The sequence below is a fragment of the Crocuta crocuta genome, unplaced genomic scaffold (assembly GCF_008692635.1).
Source record: "Crocuta crocuta isolate KB4526 unplaced genomic scaffold, BGI_CrCroc_1.0 scaffold564, whole genome shotgun sequence".
Classification (NCBI taxonomy): domain Eukaryota; kingdom Metazoa; phylum Chordata; class Mammalia; order Carnivora; family Hyaenidae; genus Crocuta; species Crocuta crocuta.
In genome coordinates, this window is record NW_027533010.1 from 528,178 (window position 1) to 547,108 (window position 18,931).

At 39.4% G+C, this 18,931-nt stretch overlaps 1 protein-coding gene across 2 annotated transcripts in view; it reads left to right on the top strand.

Annotated features, from left to right (window-relative positions):
- The first annotated feature begins 234 nt into the window (after window positions 1-234).
- SLC39A10 (solute carrier family 39 member 10) overlaps window positions 235-18,931 on the top strand; it is a 142,410-nt gene continuing 123,713 nt past the window's right edge. Inside the window, exon 1 of one of the 2 annotated variants that reach the window (XM_077745809.1) lies at window positions 235-284. The gene's annotated coding sequence lies outside the window, so the exon portion shown is untranslated. Of the gene's footprint in view, window positions 285-17,925; window positions 17,941-18,931 lie in introns of those variants that run through there. The other variant, XM_077745810.1, reaches the window with a different exon arrangement.

An 18,931-nucleotide genomic window follows, 5' to 3' on the forward strand; every position in this document is an offset into this window, starting at 1 on the left:
ATGATTTCCTCTGGTCCTTATTTTAGTTTTAGTCTTTGAACTTCCAGCAGTTTATTTATGATTGTTGTTATTTTTAATTGGGTACAGACTGTTTTAGGAATCATCTTGGTTCCTTTTTTTGAAGTCTTTTTTTTTTTCTGAGACTGGTTTCTAAGGTGCTCCACCTCCACCACCTGTCACTCTACGGGGGGCTATGACTTGAGGACACTCATCAGTTCTGAGCTCAGCTGCGGACTGGATGGTGAAAGGCAGCAGCAGGAGGAGGTGGAGGTTCAGATTTGGAGGTAGGTGGCAATACAGGATTTCAAAATAAAAATCCCCGCGCTGCCGCTTTCTGATAAATTTTCATACACTCTGTGGACCCAGAGAAATAAAACTAATCTCTCGAATGTAATTCTCTCAGAAGGATTTTCTCCTTGCAGACAAAATCCTGGGCATTTCACCTCCTCACCCCATCATTTCTATGTGATTAATCAGACGTTGGTCACCTGTCACTAGATGGCATCGTGTAGTATTTCTTAACAGCAGTACCTAAGTTGGCAAAATTACAGCTTTGCCCATTTTCTCTGTATTTTCTTCTTTGGTGTGGATCTAGAGAATCTAAACTGGATACTGGATATTTCATCTTTATTTGTTTTATGGGTTTGCTGTTGTAAAATTTGTATATTCTTTGAGATCCTTTCTCTCAGTGTGTCTTGCTAGGATGTGACCTCAATGATTCTAAGTCTGAAATAAATAATAAATTAGCTCTTCCTCTCTGAATTTTCCTCCAAGTCCCACACACAAATATTTACTTATAGAGACTTTGCAGAAATAAAATAAAGCTCAACACATCCAGGATCTTTACCTAGACATGCAGGAAGAACAAAAATACGTGTATGAAAACTTCTTTTATCTAAGCATGGTCAGTTGCCAGTTGAAATCTACTTATGGATAAGCCAGGCTGATGGAATAATATAAAAATGATCAGTTGATGCTTTCAGAAAACTGTGAAATTTATAAAGGAAATAGAACAGCGATAAATAAGGAAAAATGACATAAACCAAATAAAAGTTAATGGTCATGGTCTTGTACTTACCTAGATGTGACAGGTGATTATGACCATTTTTCCCATTTTATTGAGAAATAATTGGCAATGACCATTTTTATTTGTTTTATTGCAATAGACCTTATGTTACTGAAAAATAGATTCTAGCTTCTATGTTGTCAGTAAAACAAGACAGATCTTTCTAACTTTTAATTATGATGTAATGACCTGAAAACTTCTAAATAATAACCAATGGTAAAATGTACTATTTGGAGTGAGGCTAACAAGGTAGATGACAGAGAGATCAGATGATAGATAGATAGTATCTATAACATTACTTGATATTCTAAATAGTTGTCTGAAATCTATAATATTAATTTTCTATTTTCATTTATTTACTCTCTGAAAAGACAGCTCTGTTTCAATTTGTCTTGTTTTATTTCATTCATTCAACAAATAATAGCTAAATACCTATGTTGGATTAGATACTAGAGATGCAAAAGTAAATAGGACACTAAATTTGCTCTCAAAAATTTTTGGTCCTTTTATTGTTAAGCATCCATAAAGTAAGTTTCAGAATCAATCACTGGGGTTGGAGAAGGAAGGAGAGAGGGAGACTGGGAGAGAGAAACAAAAAGAAACAATGCAAACAGGATGCATGGTTATGGTCAAAGCTCTGCTAATAGACCCTGGGGCTCCCTCACTGTATGTTAAATGAAATAGTTGTATAATAAAGTGTTTGTAGGGGTGTGTGGTGGCTCCATCCGTTGAGCATCTAACTCTTTAATTTTGGCACACGTCATGATCCCAGGGTCGTGGAATGGAACCCCGAGTTGGGCTCTGCACTGAGTGTGAAGCATGCTTGAGATTCTCCCTCTCCCTCTCCACTGCTTGATGTGTACACACACATTCTTTCTCTTTCTCTCAAATAAACTAAAAAAAAAATTTTTTTTAAATCAAAGTATTTTCTAGGAGCACCTGGGTGGCTCAGTTGATTAAGTGTCCAACTGTGGCTCAGGTCATGATCTCAAGGTTCGTCGGTTCGAGCCCCGTCTCGGGATCTGTGCCGACAGCCAGCTCAGAGTCTGGAGCCTGTTTCTGATTCTGTGTCTCCTTCTCTCTCTGACCCTCCCCTGCTCACACTGTCTCTCTCTCTCTCTCTCTATCTTTCTCTCTCTCTCTCTCAGAAATAAACAAAACATTTTAAAATTTTTTAAAAAGATTAAAGTATTTTCTAAATCATAAAATACTTTTTAAATGTACAGGGTTTTTTTTAAGCTTTTAAATTACTATCTATAAAAAAAAATTACTTTCTATAAGAACCCTAGAGTTTTCAAATAGAACTTTGATCCAGCAATCAAGCCTTACTTCCTTTTAATTTACCCTCTATTTCAAAATTCCAACTGCATAAATAAACCCTATTAAGTTTCCAACCCACCTTGTAGAACACAACAGAGACACCAGGATCTTGGAGAGTGAAAAGATAGAGAGCAAAACTAAATGGCCCGGTGATCACATCAGACTCTGAAACACTGAGACTCTGGGATGATCACTTTCCCATTTTCTACTCTGCTAATTCTTGCTGCTTCCCTTGGTTTCTGCAGATGAGAAATGGAAATTCAAGCATATTCAGTTACAATAACACATGCGAGATAAAGGAACTTCTTGAAGTTTCATTCTGGTCCTATAACTACTTCTTTTACACTTTGGTGGTTGGAAAAAAAAAAAGATCTAGCTGATGACTGCATCAGGAGATTCAGTAGAACAGCATCTATTCTTAGACTAGTTCAATAATTATGCAAAATACTTCTTATTTTTCATTATAGCCAGTCATTTCTTATTCTCTGGAAGGAAAATCAGAAAACCTATTTTCCAGGGACACCTAGCTGGCTCAGCCAGTAGAGTATGCAACTCTTGATCTCAGGGTCATGAATTTGAGCCCCCATTGGGTGTGGAGCTGACTTAAAACAAGAAAAGTTATTTTTCCACAGATTGTATGCAGAAATCAACATGTAAGAAACTCTAAACTTAAATATATGTAAGATCACAATAAAAATACACAAAATGGGGTCCTTTGTCAAGTTTTCTACTGGATCTGGATGTATAGAAAGGTGTTTTATCTTAATTACCTAGTCTATTATCTGAGAATTTTGTCTTTTTTTTAATGTTTATTTTATTTTCGAGAGAGAGAGAGAGAGAGAGAGAGCATGCATGGGAGAGGGGAAGAGGGAGAGAGAGAGAGAGAGAGAGTCAGAATCCGAAGGAGGATCCAGGCTCTGAGCTGTTAGCAGAGTCTGACGCAGGGCTCAAACCCACAAACCTCATGACAATGGCTTGAGTTGATATCAGAAGCGCAACCGACTGAGCCACCCAGGTGCCCCTGAGGATTTTGTCACTGATTTAAGTTGTATTTTTAGTATGACGACAGTTTACTAATAAAGACAAACTTCTAATTAGTCATTTGGCCTGAAAATGTTCCCTCAATATATCAGTATATCCTTGTTTGAAATAGTCTTATTTCATTAGGAAAAGAGAAAACGTTGCTTGCATTCATTCTACCTAAAGTAAATTATGCCTATCCTTATTTTGAATGATTAGTTTTGTTCTGGAATATTTATTTGCCATCACACATAGGCTGGGAGAAAACTTGAAGTGTTGGAAATGAAAGTTCAGAGATCGAGATATTTATCTACCATATTGTTTGCTTCCTGGCCTTCTCTTCATTTTTTAGATTCATGGCATTTTTCTCTTTGTTTAAAATATTATTTCAAGCCAACCAAGTGTCTTAAGAATGAATTATTAGTATTTGTGCACAAGAAACCTACATAACAAAATTCTATACCATCAGTTCTGCAGATTATAGCATTTAAGTCCTCTACCCCAGTATATTTTGGCAAAAAGATGGTCTTTATCATAAAAGTGTATGCACCCACATTCAGCCATGAATAAAATGTCCCTGGAAAGAAGCAGAGATTTTTTAAAAAATTATTTTGGGAAAGTGTGCTGAGGATTTTCTCTAAAAATAAAATGGCATTTCATCAGTACTGGTCATTTTTTAGCCACATATGACAAATGATCACAGATGCTCATAAAAATCTAAAAGGAACTGAATGTTGTTCTCTTCTGACATGAGAAATATCTTTCCTTTAACTGCCTTTTAAAACAAAATCAAACTTTACCACTTTGATTAAAGAAAATACAGGAAGCCATATGGTCCCACCCAGAGTTCCTACATTCAAAATGTCCTCTTGAGGAAGAGGGTTGAAGGTGTTTTTAAGAACAGAACTTTCATGTTTCTGCCTGTTAACAATAGCGCTTCCTGTTTTGACCTCTATCTGTGCTGCGGTGTCAAGAAAGTAAGATGATAGACTTCTCTTTTTTGCACAATAAAGAGCATTTTTACTTTCTGTCACCATGTGTGTTTACAGTGAAGATTATTGAAGCTCAGTTTTCCTGAGGTCCTAGACATTGATCTATGGACTTCCAGCAAAGGTTGGGATTTTCAAAAATTTAGTGACCTAGCCATTAGCTTGGTATTGAAGTCAAAAGAATATGCACTATTATTTGTCTCAAATATAAAGACAGCTACACGTTGCTTCTGAAATGGCCCCAGTGTTTTACTAAAAGTTATTAACAGCCCTTAACTGAGTCAAGACTCTGTGACTGCCTCCGTTTAATACACTTTCTTTTGGGGCGCCTGGGTGGCTCAGTCAGTCGAGCATCCAACTCTTGATCTCAGCTTAGGTCTTGATCTCAGGGTTATGAATTGAGTTCCAGTCTTGTGTTGAGCTCCACACTGGGCGTGAAGCCTACTTTAAAAAAAATAAAAAAGGAAAAGACACTTTCTTTCAGAAAAGAAACAGGAAGAAAGTTAGAAGGAAAAGAAGAAAGGCTGGAAGGAAGAAAACAGAAAAGAAGGAAAATAGACAAGGTAGTAGGAAGGGAGGGAGGAAGGAAAGAAAGGAAAATTAGAGGAGAGTGAGAAAGCCATCACTTCAAAGTGACACCAGATTGGCAGAGACTCTGAGAGGGAGGGCCTCAGCCCCCTCCCCAAGAGACTATTCGGTTTGGGGCAAGAAAGAATTCAAGAACAAGCCATTTAAAGAATGGGACAAAGATTTATTAAGTATAAAAGAAAGGAGCTACTTTGTAGACAAAGTAGCGATAGTTCCTCCCAGATGAGGAAGAGGATTCTATCTTAGCCTCTAACAAAGGATTTTAGAAGTTTGTTTTTTGGTTTTTGGTTTTTAATTAGCTAAACCACGGGGGTGACTGCCTGGCCCAGCTGGTAGAGCATTTGACTCTTGATCTAGCATTGTAGGTTGAAACCACATGTTGGGTGTAGAAAGTACTTAAAAATAAAATCTTAAAAAAAAATGTAGCTATCCATATAGGGAGGGGCATATTCTAACTTTGGATTAAAATTTACATTAGGTGGTTGGTTTTTCCATTCTGTTAGGGTTGTGGAATTACCCACAGGGAGGAATTTTAAGAATACACAGGCTTCATGACTTCTGCTGCTGGAGGGAGTGGGGTCTGTGGTCCTCCAGGAGTTGGATCTTGTGATAATTTTTTTTTTAATGTGTTTGTTTATTTCTGAGAGAGAGAGAGAGAGAGACAGCGTGAGCAGGGAAGGGTCAGAGACAGAGGGAGACACAGAATCTGAAACAGGCTCTAGCTCTGAGCTGGCTGTCGGCACAGAGCCCGACACGGGGCTCGAACCCACAAACCATGAGATCATAACCTAAGCTGAAGTCAGAAGCTTAACTGACTGAGCCACCCAGGCGCCCCTTATGACACTTTTTATAACTAGCTGACTTTTAGAGTAAGGGTCAGTCTAAAGCCAAAATGGCTTTACTTTGGTCAACTTGTCTCCAAAGCCTCCCTTCCCTCCTGTTTCAAAAGTAAGAAAAAAACTGCTTGGAAGATTCAATAATCTGAGTACCTGTTGCTTCCCAAAACCAGAAAAAAAAATTTTTTAAACAAATCCTGTTTCACTTAGTATAAAAACCAGTTCGTGTTATTTTTTACAAAGTAAATACAGATTAATAGAATGCTGAAAATAAATAAGCATTTTAGAAGGTAATGTACTCAAAGTATAAAAACAATATTACTACATATTGAAAAAGGACACTATTTAAAGTAGAAAAAGATTTCAGAACAAATCTGTTTTCTGTATTATTGTGAGAATGACAGTTTATTAGAAGTGAAAATATATTTTCTCAACAACAAGGACAAACCTTACCTTGGAATTTGCCCTTCAGTTCTTGAAAGAAGTTATTTATTTCTATATTCATAAAAAAGCAATGTGTTGGCCTTCCTTCCCAGATTCTATAAAATCTTCCTTACATGTGTGTGTATACTATTTAATATATGTATACTATTTAAATTATGTATAGATTTAAGTGACTGCTTTTAAAAAATATTTCAGTAACAAATACAGTAAAAATAAATTCTTTTAAGCATTTATTATTATCATTAATGGTTCATGTATCGCTTTAAAAAAATAAGAAATGTATGCATTTCAATTCCAGATTGTGACTCATACCAAATAATACTAAAGCAATAAAACACTTGCTAAAGCGGAAAATAAGCAAAACGTCCTCCAAGGTTGCTGTTGGTGTAACTAACAGCACCACGGAACTGTCCACTGCTAATCTCATTTGGAAACCTGTGCAACGTGATGAGCAAATGCATGCAAGATATTATTGGGATATCTGAGAAAACCAAAGATAATTAGAAATGTTAATTTTTAGAATTATTCTAGGGCAAAAATAAGTTTTAAATGCAGATGATTTTCTGGCACAAAAGCTAAAGCGATTAGGTTGACTTTTATAAGTGTATAAAACTGAAATAACAATGGGAAACCATCAAAAAGGATTGTTTTCTCCTTTTCCATTAAACAACAAACACTTTGTAAAAAGAATTTTGCTGCAAAAATGATCAGTGGTACATGCTTTCCTTAATTCTTGATTGATCTTTTTTTATATATATTTTCCACAAGTTAAAGTCGATAAATTGTCTGATACTCTTGATTCATTATCAATAGCCGTCAGGTCAGAGGACTATTTAACAGATAATTTTTTTAAACATCTTTTTTATAATGTTTTATCTATTTCTGAGAGAGAGAGAGAGAGAGAGAGAGGGAGGGAGAGAGAGAGCACGAGCAGGGGAAGGTCAGAGAGAGAGGGAGACACAGCATCTGAAACAGGCTCCAGGCTCTGAGCTAGCTGTCAGCATAGAGCCCGACGCGGGGCTCGAACCCACAAACCGTGAGATCATGACCTGAGCCGAACGCCCCCAGATAAATAATATCTGAGAAACCTTTATAAACATATAACATGGCCATGATAATCCATCACGTTCAAGGAGATACTCAATATCTACAATCACTTTTATCTCTAAAAGTCAATTGCTCAGCCGATCCAGTTTTCCATGGTGAATGCTAAGGAGGAGAAACTATGGAATCAGCTGGTCTGTATTTAGATTACAGTATAGTAGTACCACTCATTAGTATCTCTAGTAAATTAGGCAATTTACCCCAGTGAACTGTTGTTTTCTCCTTTTTAAATGGAAATGGTAATAGCCCCGTCGTCATGAAGTTGTTCAGAGCCTTAAATGAGATAATTCATCAGTAGTGCAATGTGTGAGACACAGTAAGTGTGCTATAAAATTACCAGTAGCAATAATGTTGTTGTTGATGTTGGTGCTAATGATGATGCCTATTCTACTGGGTTTTAAATTTCCTCCTGACCTGAGAGTTCAGTTTTATCTGGGACTACAAGTAAGCACCCGTGTTCATGTTCTCCTTGAGACCTCAATATCTATGGGGAAGTAAAATGTTAGAATTACACTCTCCCGGGGCGCCCGGGTGGCTTAGTCGGTTAAGCGTCCGACTTTCGCTCAGGTCATGGTCTCGCGGTTCGTGGGTTCGAGCCCCGCGTCGGGCTCTGTGCTGACTGCCAGCTCAGAGCCTGGAGCCTGTTTCAGAGTCTGTGACTCCCTCTCTCTCTGACCCTCCCCTGCTCACGCTGTCTCTCTCTCTCTCCTAGAAATAAATAAAACATTAAAAAATATAAAAAAAAGAAAAGAAAAAAAAGAATTACACTCTCCCGTTCCCGACACCTTTACATCTCAGTAGTTCTGAGGAAATATGTGGACTCCAAGAAGGAAAAAGCCATCCCTGAATTTGTGGGAGCCACAGTTGAAGGGAGAAAACCTATGATGTCAGCACTGTTTTCTCTGAGATTTGTTCACTTTACAGTGAAAACTATAGGGCAAAGCCCTGAATTTCATCAACTCAAAGGTGTAAATCTTGAGGTGAGTTGTATCTTAAATGTGAAATTGTAACCCTAGATAATTCAATACAATTATAAAGTCAAGTTTGGAAGTTCAGGAGCGCAAGATCTATATATGAAGGAAAACAGAGAGAATTAACAAGCTATAAAAATCACAAAAGCCAGAAATATGCAGTGGATTAGGGTTAGATGGGGAGCCATTTTGATGCTAATTAGGACTGCAAACCCCTCCCAGAGACCAGGGCAGGAATACTTACACTGAGCTGGCTGAGACCTTTTTGACCTCTCACCCTGTCTTCCACTGACTAAGATGGAAGAATAGTTATTTAAGGGAGAGCAAAACTGCATCCTTTTTCTTTGGACCTAAAGCACTTTGAAAGCTCCTGCCGGGTAAGTCTTCTTATGTTCAATCCATCCTATGCTTAAGATAAATTAGTACCCAGACCATGGAAAGGATACTTAGTAATGTAGTGTGTATTTCCTTGATATGTAAACATTTTGAACTGATGTCATGGGGAACGGCAATGGGCCAAGAATCAAGAAAGGCAGAGTGCTTTTGGGCTATTAATGGGATATTTTCTTGAAGACATAAACTTGAATTTCTACATCATAGAAACTGACCCTCCAAGGAGAAATTTTGCCACCTTTAATTTTTTTAAATGTTTTATTTATTTCTAGAAGAGAGAGAGAGAGAGACAGCGTGAGCAGGGGAGGGTCAGAGAGAGAGGGAGTCACAGACTGAAACAGGCTCCAGGCTCCGAGCTGGCAGTCAGCACAGAGCCCGACGCGGGGCTCGAACCCGCGAACCGCGAGATCATGACCTAAGCGAAAGTCGGACGCTTAACCGACTAAGCCACCCAGGCGCCCCTTGCCACCTTTAATCTTGAGATTCTTATGCCTTGTCCCGTTCCATTCCTTCTTCCAGCCCCCTCTCTCCTCATTACCAGAGTAATGGAGCTAGGAATGACTAACTATAGTGTTAAGGGTTTGGCGTGGAGGAAGTTAAATTGTTGATTTTTGTTGTTTACACAGGCAACCATTCATTTGAAGATTTAAATTGTTAGATCTGTGTTTTTCTTTTTTTCTTAATATTTTATTTCTAGGAGAGAGAGAGACAGCGTGAGCAGGGGAGGGTCAGAGAGAGAGGGAGACACAGACTCTGAAATAGGCTCCAGGCTCTGAGCTGGCAGTCAGCACAGAGCCCGACGCGGGGCTCGAACCCACGAACCACGAGATCATGACCTAAGTGAAAGTCGGACGCTTAACCGACTAAGCCACCCAGGCGCCCCTAGATCTGTGTTTTTCAAAGGAAGTCATTTTAGGAAGACACAAAATCAGGTGACTGGTTAATTTGCCATATCTGTAAACAAGGTTAACTGCTCATTTAAGATCTTATGAGTCCTTGAAGAGTATGGTCCACAGAATTATAACTGAAGAACCAATAAGAGAGAGATTACAGGCTTGATTTGATCTTCTCAAGATTTCTTTCAATTCTAAGAATCTAGATGCTAGGATCTAGAATGTTGGATATATGACACAGTTATCAGGCAACATTATATAAAGTACTATGCAAAACTGGGGAAGAAGTGTGTGTGTGTGTGTGTGTGTGTGTGTGTGTGTGTGTGTGTGTGTGTGAACTTTGCTGTGTCAGGGAGAAACATTTTCTTTTACCCTCCTAGATTCTGTGGCTGGACTAAGAATTAAACATAAAACAGATTAATGGGAGATTAACATACAAATTAATTAATTTTATTATTATTATCTTTTTACAATTTCCTGAGAGTCTTCAGATAGAAAATGAAGACCTGGGGGTGCCTGGGTGGTGCAGTCCATTAAGTGTCCAACTGCAGGTCAGATCATGTTCTCACAGTTTGTGAGCTCGAGCCCTGTGTTGGGTTCTGTGCTGACAGCTCAGAACCTGGAGCCTGCTTCAGATTCTTGTCTCCCTCTCCCTCACTCCTGCTTATGCTGTGTCTCTCTCAAAAATAAATAAAATATTTTAAAAATGAAAAAAAAAAAAAGAAAATGAAGACCTGAAGAAGCCATCAGGCCCGAAAGCTTACAAAACGTATTCTACAAAGAATGATAAATTGTGAGGATATGATAAGACAAAGGGGCATGGGCTAGGGGTGGTCAATTGCGGCACAATGATTAGGAGTTATGTGAGAGGGAAACTAGTGGAAGATAAGGGTTATTTTAATATGTGTTTAGGCAAGGACTCCCAGTCTCTTGTGATAAGACTCTTCTCTCCCTGGTTGAGGGAGGGTGCTTTTCCCTACGGAAATTTTATGACCTGCTTTTGGGTAGAAAGAGGGAGGCCAGACAGCCCTTCATTCACCTTTTGTTTCTTAAGTGCCTTCAGTTCGAAATAATCAATATGCCCAAGAGGCATACTTTGTGATGGCATTTTTAAAAACTGTTTATTTATTTATTTTGAGAGAGAGGGAGGGAGGGAGGGGGGAGGGGCGCAGAGAGAGATCCCAAGTAGGTGCTGCACTGTCATTGCAGAGCCCGATGTAGAGGCTCAAACCCACAAACTTGTGATCGTGACCTAAGATCATAAGCTGAGCTGAAGTCTGACACTTAATCAGCTGAGCTTCCCAGGCGCTCCTGGGGTGGCATGTTCCTAATCCCTTCACCTGATAAAGTTTTCCTATTAGAAAATAAGGAAACTTGCTGGGGTACCTGGGTGGCTCAGTTGTTAAGCATCTGACTCTTGCTTTGGGCTCAGATCTTGATCTCACTGTTTGTTAATTTGAGGCCACTCCCGCTGTCAGTGAGGAGCCTGTTTGGGATTCTCAATCTCTCCCTCTCTCCCTGCCCCTCCCCAGCTCACGCGCGCGCGCGCGCGCTCTCTCTCTCTCTCAAAATAAATTAATTAACTTAAAAAAAATATATATATATATAATANTTTTAAATTTCTATTGTGAAGTAATTTTGTAGCTACAGACGGTGGTGTATAGGTACGCTGTTATAACATCTCGGTAATTGGCAGAGTAAACACACTTCAGCCCTTAAGTTAACAGCCGGATAGTCTGACGCTTGTGTGTAATTTAGTCAGAAAATAAGCAATTTAATCAGGAAAGATTTTCAGGCTGATCAGAGAATTGAACTAGTAAATTGTTAAATCAGTTAAATACATAAAATTGTGATGGAATCGATACATTGCTAGTATGACCTTATCTCTTTGAATTGATCATTAATTCCAAAACACTTTAATGATGTGATGAGGGACTATATTCAGAAAAATCAAAGGACGATCTGAACACTAAGAAAAGTTCCTCTTGTAAACCAGTCAATTAGAAGAACTGATTCGAATTGCAAAACACTCTTATGAAATGATGAAGTGGAATAGTAAGTAAATGAGTGTAAAGGGAAGTTAGGAAGGACAATAAACAATGAAAACAAATGCAGAGACATTTGCATATAATGTGAATAGGCACCTTACGACATTCAAAAAGAATGTGCAGTTTTTATAGGGCTGCCCACATCAGAAAAGTGGAAGTGGGAGAATGAAAGATAAGTTATATCTCATTATACAAGTCATATACTACAAAGATTAAGATGAGATGATTAAATCGTGTACGTGTTTCCTGGGGAACTGCTGTTTAACTTAGAAGATATGGAATGAGGTTTCAACCCCCACCTTATGTTATATATTCTCTGCTGGAGTTGCTTTGTGTTCTTAATTTTTTTTTTTTTTTTTAACATGTTGCACCTTTAGATTAGCTGTACTGGGGTACAATTTTAAAGATAAAAGAAAATTACTTACAGGCCCAGACAGATCGCTAGGCGGTTTGGGTCAATGACAACTTGGAAGTGTGCAGGGGAGGTGTCCACTCCCTAGGATAGACGCTCAGACTCCAGGCTATTGGAAGGCCTGACGTGTGAATTAACTGTGTTGGTACAAACCCTCTTCCAGCTTGAAAAATCTCAGCTTCCCACTGTCGGAGGCCCCTACCAAGTTTAGATTTCTGACAACTTCTCTCATAGAAAGTATGTGATGTAGAAGATTAAAACCTGAAGGAGAAACAGTGTTCAGGAAATGGAGGTCACAAGTAACCATAAAAGAAGCTTTGTGATTGTTTTGTCACTCACGAAAACAAAGCAATGTCATGAGCACATTAAACAAACCTAATATCTGACGCATCAGGAATAAAAGGTGCTCCAGGATTAATTTTTCTTTCTTGTACCTTGCTGTTTGTGCTCAAAGGCCTCACCCCCACAGAGCTTCAAGGGGATTGTCTTTCTTGTTCCAAGATAATGTAAATCTTGAGTTTTATTTTTCTTGTGTTGACATGGGTGATAGTAGTTGGTTTTTACATCTTTATTCTTGATCCCAATCCTGAAGCTGTTTTAATGTAAAATAATTTTAATAATAAAAGTTTAAGTTCTGAATTATCTTTATTGTTAAGTAGAATATTGTTAGATGGAGACAAATAAAGATAAAAAAAAGATAATTTTCCACTCCTGTAGCCAAGTAGATATATCTTTTTAAAAATTTTTTAAAAAATGTTTATTTTTGACAGAGAGAGAGGGAGACAAAGTGGATCGGGGGAGGTGCAGAGAGAGAGGGAGACCCAGAATCCAAAGCTCTGAGCTATTAGCACAGAGCCTGACCCAGGGCTTGACCCCACGAACTGTGTGACATCATGCCCTGAGCCAAAATCAGATGCATAACAGACTGAGCCACTCAGGTGCCCCTCCCCCCCAGGACTCATATCTTAATTTTCTCTAAAACTTGGTCTAGCCTTAAACTCTTTGACTGATAACTTTACCCTGAAGTTCAGGCCATTAAATTTCACTCAAGACTCAACTGCCTTCTTATACAGGGTACCATCCAAATGGATCTCATAGGCCTAGAATTTCTTCTACCTCGTAAGTTTCCTGTCTTTTTGCTAATATGCCATCCTCTTCAAATCAGTTTTCTATTGGCAACCCTCATTTCCCTCTTTTTTATTATTTATTCATGTATTTATAGTTTTTAAATTTTATTTATTTAATTTTTTAAAAGTTTATTTGTTTTGAGAGAGATGGAGAGACAGTGCAAGTGGGGGAGGGGCAGAGAGAGAGTGAGGGAGAGGAAGACTCCCAAGCAGGCTCCACACTGTTAGCCCACAGCCGGAAGCAGGGCTTGATCTCGTGAACTGTGAAATCATGACCTGAGTTACTCTGAGACCACAACAAGAGTTAGATGCATAGCTGACTAAGCCACCAAGATGCCCTATTTTCTTTTTTTAATTTCTGAGAGATAGCATAAGTGGGACAGAGGGGCAGAGGGAGAGAGAGAATCTTAAGCAGTCTCCAAGTCCAGCACGGAGCCTAATGTGGGGCTCAATCCCACAACTCAGGGACCATGACCTGAACCGAATTCAAGAGTAGGCGATCATTTGAGCCACCGAGGTGCCCCTTCCTATTTTTTGAATTACCAAAAACAAGTACACTAAAACCTTGGTGTGTGAGCATAATTCATTGTGGAATCATGCTTGTAATTCAAAACACTCGCATGTCTAAGTGAATTTCAAGAACCACTGGCTCAGTTGTGATCATGTGACATTTCAGCATTGCATATTCCTCATATTGCAAAACATCACTCATTTATCAAATTAAAATGTATTAGAAATGTTTGCTTGTCTTCCAGAATACTCGCAGAACAAGTTACTCGTGGTCCAAGGTTTTACTGTACTTTTCAGTGTTCAGTGGCCAACACCAAAGTGTTCAAAGTTTAGGAGGTAGTATCCATAAATAAAGCTGGGTGTGCAATAGATTTTCTCACAAGGGTGTTTCACTTAGGAGAAGCATTACCTGCTAAAAGTAAATAGCCCATTGTTGCCAGTGAAACTCACAAACGATTCAAGTTTCCAGGACCAAAGGGCAGGTGTGCAATAGCTGAAACACAGACTCAGGCCCTGGACAACAATAAACAGAAATGTTCGGGACACTTGTCAGCAGGTCCCTGATTACAACTGCAATACTTCAGTGGGCCAAGCTTTTTTTTGCACTGTTTCAATCCCTAAATTTTAAACACTTCTGTAGACCTCTAAAATGAAATATCTGAAGGCAGCCCAGACTTTATGGTATTTAATACATGATTCTAAAAGCCTTCCTAAAGATCCACATGGGCAGTTCATTTCTTTTTTCTTAATAATAACAATAATAATAAATTAAGGTTGAACCCTGTCCCAGAAATGAACTATTTCTGACTTAACGTCTTTTTGGCCCAATGCCCCCACAGCTTAGTTACCAGACATTTCTAGATGAACGTTTCTAGATGATGCTTCTAACTGAAGATCTGGAGCATGGGAGAGAAGGGGAGGGGAAAGGGTATTGTTTTCCTTTGGACTGGAAATCTAGTTTGTTTACAAATAAAAGGAAAGCACTGAGCTGCTGCACCTAGTCAGATTCCAAATACTTTTCAAGATAAGACAGCAACCTTCCGAAGTGAGTCATTGGCTGCATTGGTAAAGCTATGAAGGTGGGGCACCCAATATTGTAAAACACGACTTTAGATTTGTTACCATAGCCATGATGTTAAAAAAAAGGAAAAGTAACCCCCCCCAAAAAAAGCCAAACAAAAATTAGGCTGCAAAGCAAAATCTGATTCCAGAATTTTGGCAAGGTTTCTTGCCCTGACTGCAAACATTTCAAGGAGAAGATAGCCTCTTTTCCCCATCTCATCTTTTCAAAGAAGCAAATTCAAGCCAAAGAATTAGCACTGATCTCCTCCCTGATAGGACCCAAAGGGCAAGGTGGGACTCTGTAATACAGTGATGGAAAGAGGAGGAAACTCGTCACTGTTTTCCTGAAGCTAATCTGAGGGTTGTCATGGTAACTCACCAGGGTATAGACTATTGTAGCTTCAGGGTATAATTTTGGTTTACATTCTTAAAAGAGGATATCAAGGGCTTGTATTAAGAGTGACAGAAGAATCTTCTGGAAGTGGATAGGACTGATTTAAGACTTGGGTTTGGACCTTTGAGCCAATAGGTGTTTTGGGAGAAAACAACAGAAATATGTCAATTGGTAAATCTTGTTAAATCAAGGAGGTTAGGTGAGGGGAGGGACCCGGAGAAGCAAAGACACAGATAGTACAACTAAAAGAAAGAATCAGAAGTAAAGAAACAACTGGAGCCATCTGGCAATTTAAATATGCGCTTGGCCTAAGAATTGAAGCTTTAAGAGAAATTGCTCTCTGCTATTCGCTTCTCTGTTCTCTTGGTATTAAATATGGAAGACTCCATTTCCATGGATTCGATCCTGCTGTTTTCCTATATTTTCATTCTGAAATCATTCCTTCTCTGTATTAATAACCTTATACAGGTTTTCCCCTTCTTACAGAAAAGCATAAATGACATAAGGTTTCATTGTAGCGGTTTACTTTCAGAACAATGCCTTCTGGTAGAAGCTTACCTATATGGGATTCTGCAACTAAATTTTTATCTAATTTTTCATTTGAACGCGGTAGTCCCTAAGCCTGCCTCTCTGGCTTCTCAGATTCAAGTACCGTGCCTTGGAGGGACAGGGCTCTGTACTAACAGATACTCCTTCCCGAAGCTTCATCTTTACTAGAAAATCTGGGGGGAAAGAGATTATAGAATAGACTGCCAAATTGAAAGCAACATTTCAGACAAAATAGAATTAGAAAGACTTGTCCTGTTTGGGGCAGGACAGCTTTGTGCTCCCTATGCCCGACTCCCCCATCCTACATGATTTTCAGTATTAGTACTTTCTGGAAAACTGAAAGCCATGATTCCAACAGTCGGTCTCTTAGGGATTCCTGAGGACGAATCCAAACGGTGCAATGGGCAAGTTAACTCAAATTACTATTTCATTATTTACACCTGGTTTGGGGCACTGTGACTTACCTTTTTACAGCAATTATAAGGTGTCGTGTGGGCTGGTGTGATTCTAAGTCAGAGGTCAACAACCTACTCTCCATGTGCCAAATCATGCCCACCACCTGTTTTTCTACCACCTGCAAGCAAAGAATGATTTTTACATTTCTCAATGGTTGAAGAAAAATCAAAAGAAGAATATTCATGACGTAAAAATGATATGAAATTCAGTTTTAGCCACCAATGAAGTTTATTGGGACGCAGCCACACATCTGTTTATGCACTGTCTGTGGGTACTTTCATGCAGCAAGAGCAGAGGTAAGTAGGTGCCACAGGGACCGTATAACCTAAGACAGTTACTACTTGGCCCTTTACAGAAAATAGTAGCCAGTCTCTGCTCTAAGTCATGATCCTCACTATTATTGCAGCCTGGGTTATCTAAATGTAAAACGTCAATCAAATTATAATGACACTGTTTTAATGAGAGTTCATTGTCCGGCCGTAGGTGCATGAAAATGCAGAGACCAGAGTTCTCGATGTTAAAGGCTAACCAAAAGACAAGATACATGAAGAAAAACAAGGGGTATTGTGATACTTCTAAGTAATCTCTTCCAAAGAAAATGGAAAACTTGTCAATGATATTTGCTGTTAGGTTTCCTTTTACATAATAGAACTCAAAATGCCCTAATTTCAACACCATAGAAACTGGACCCACCCCCCCATCAGCAATTTTCTTTCAGAGACATTAATGATCACTGGGTTCTAGTTCAAATTCTGATCTTATTTGTCAAACTGTCTGTGGTTCAATGTGCTGGGAAAAGTGGCAAAAGGAAGGAGGCATTTAGATATGTGTCTTTTGAGACTTCATTCATCTTTAATGAACTGAAGAAGCCATAAGAATAGTTTTCTGGGGGTGCCTGGGTGGCTCATTCAGTTAAGTGTCTACTCTTGTTTTCACTTCAGCATTCTTTCTCTCTCTCTCTCTCTTTCTGCCCTCCCGTGTACATTCTCTCTCACTCTGTCTCAGAATAAATAGATGAACTTAAAAAAAATAGTTCTGGGCTTGCTTTAAGCACAGGAAAGGTATTGTTGTTTTGAAATTAAAAATCTTGTTGTGATTCTAAGTTAGCCAAGTTTCTTGTCTCAGTATTCAAGTCCGAGAGTGTAGTACATTTTCTTGGATATCTTTCTAGCAAATTTTTTTTAAAAAAATAGAACAATTGGATTAATAATTGTACCATTACCTTATCAGAGTCCTCCATCATTCTGCTGATGTACATGGGGTGTTGCCAAGGTCGTACATAATCCCAGGGCCCACTGACTACAATGCTCTCACACTCTGGCTTGTGGAACGCCAGTAAGTCCAAGAAGACTATGAATCTACTCTTGTGAATATTTTAAGTAAACTTGAGGACATTTATGCCAATTTTAGGACTTGTGAACAACAAGTTGGTTGAGACACATCACGCACAAGCGGTCCCAACACCTCAGCTGAACGAGAACTATGGGCTGAGAACACATTTAATTTGGGTAACGGAGCCAACATACTGGGTGTGCTGGTGCTATAGCCTCTGGAGAGCATTCTCTGGGCAGCAGTCTGGGTAGTCGTGAATCTGACTGTCATGGTACTTCTGGCAGAAGAGGCTCCTGGAAGCTGGATGTTAACAGTCTCTCACAGCCTCACATTTGACTCCACTTCTGGCACACCTCGCCCCTTTCTAGCCTGTTGCCCATCAGTGCAGCAGGCTGGTCTGTTCAGTCCCACTGGACTCGGGTACAGGTAAGGGATCACCCCCCTCCGTATGTCAAGCTGCCAGGGGTTCTCAGAAACCTCAGGAGCAGCTCGTATTTTGTGGCATTAGAATTACTTATTTCTGTGCATGCTCGGCCGTATTTTCAAGTATGTGCTTGTTTTTCACCGGACATGAATGAATGGCTCTCTTCTACAGTCAGACCTTCTCAGTCTTGTGCCCTCAAGTATTCAGGACAGCGGGTATTTCAGGAATAAGCATCCATCAAAATCATTCTGTTTGAGGAAATATCATTTGATACGCAGTACCTCCTTTTAACCAGTTTAAGAAATAGAGGGGAAAGTTCTGGGACAAGAATACCTACATTTAAGGAGAAAATGAAACTTCCTAAGTCAACAACATACTGTCTTTTAGATTTCTTCTCTCTTATGACAACTTGTGGCTTCGTCAGACGTGAGTAGCAGAGCTGGGTCAGCTGGGGAGTGTCAGCAGTAATGTGGTGCCAGGCAAGTTAGGATCATTGCCACGAATCTCCAGGGAATCTTCATTCCCCAGAGTCTGTGGGTTTAACTGCAAAGAGGAACACGAAGGAACACAGTTCTAGTACTGAAGTAGGAAAAAAGGTCCCTTGAATATCAATTTCGGGGCTGGCTATGTGTTCTCGAGAAACAAGAAGTTACTCTGAATACAAGGCTTATTGCAAAACCTAAGATTTAATTAATAACGGATCCCTAGATAATGCATGCATATAATATAGAACTTAAGTTCCGGATGTGGCCTATGCTACTTGGCAGCCACAAACTCAATGTTAAGACTGTCCGCGCAGAGGGGCGCCTGGGTGGCTTAGTTGGTTAAGCGTCCGACTTTCGCTTAGGTCATGATCTCATGGTTCGTGGGTTCGAGCCCCGCGTCGGGCTCTGTGCTGACTGCCAGCTCAGAGCCTGGAGCCTGTTTCAGAGTCTGTGACTCCCTCTCTCTCTGACCCTCCCCTGCTCATGCTGTCTCTCTCCTAGAAATAAA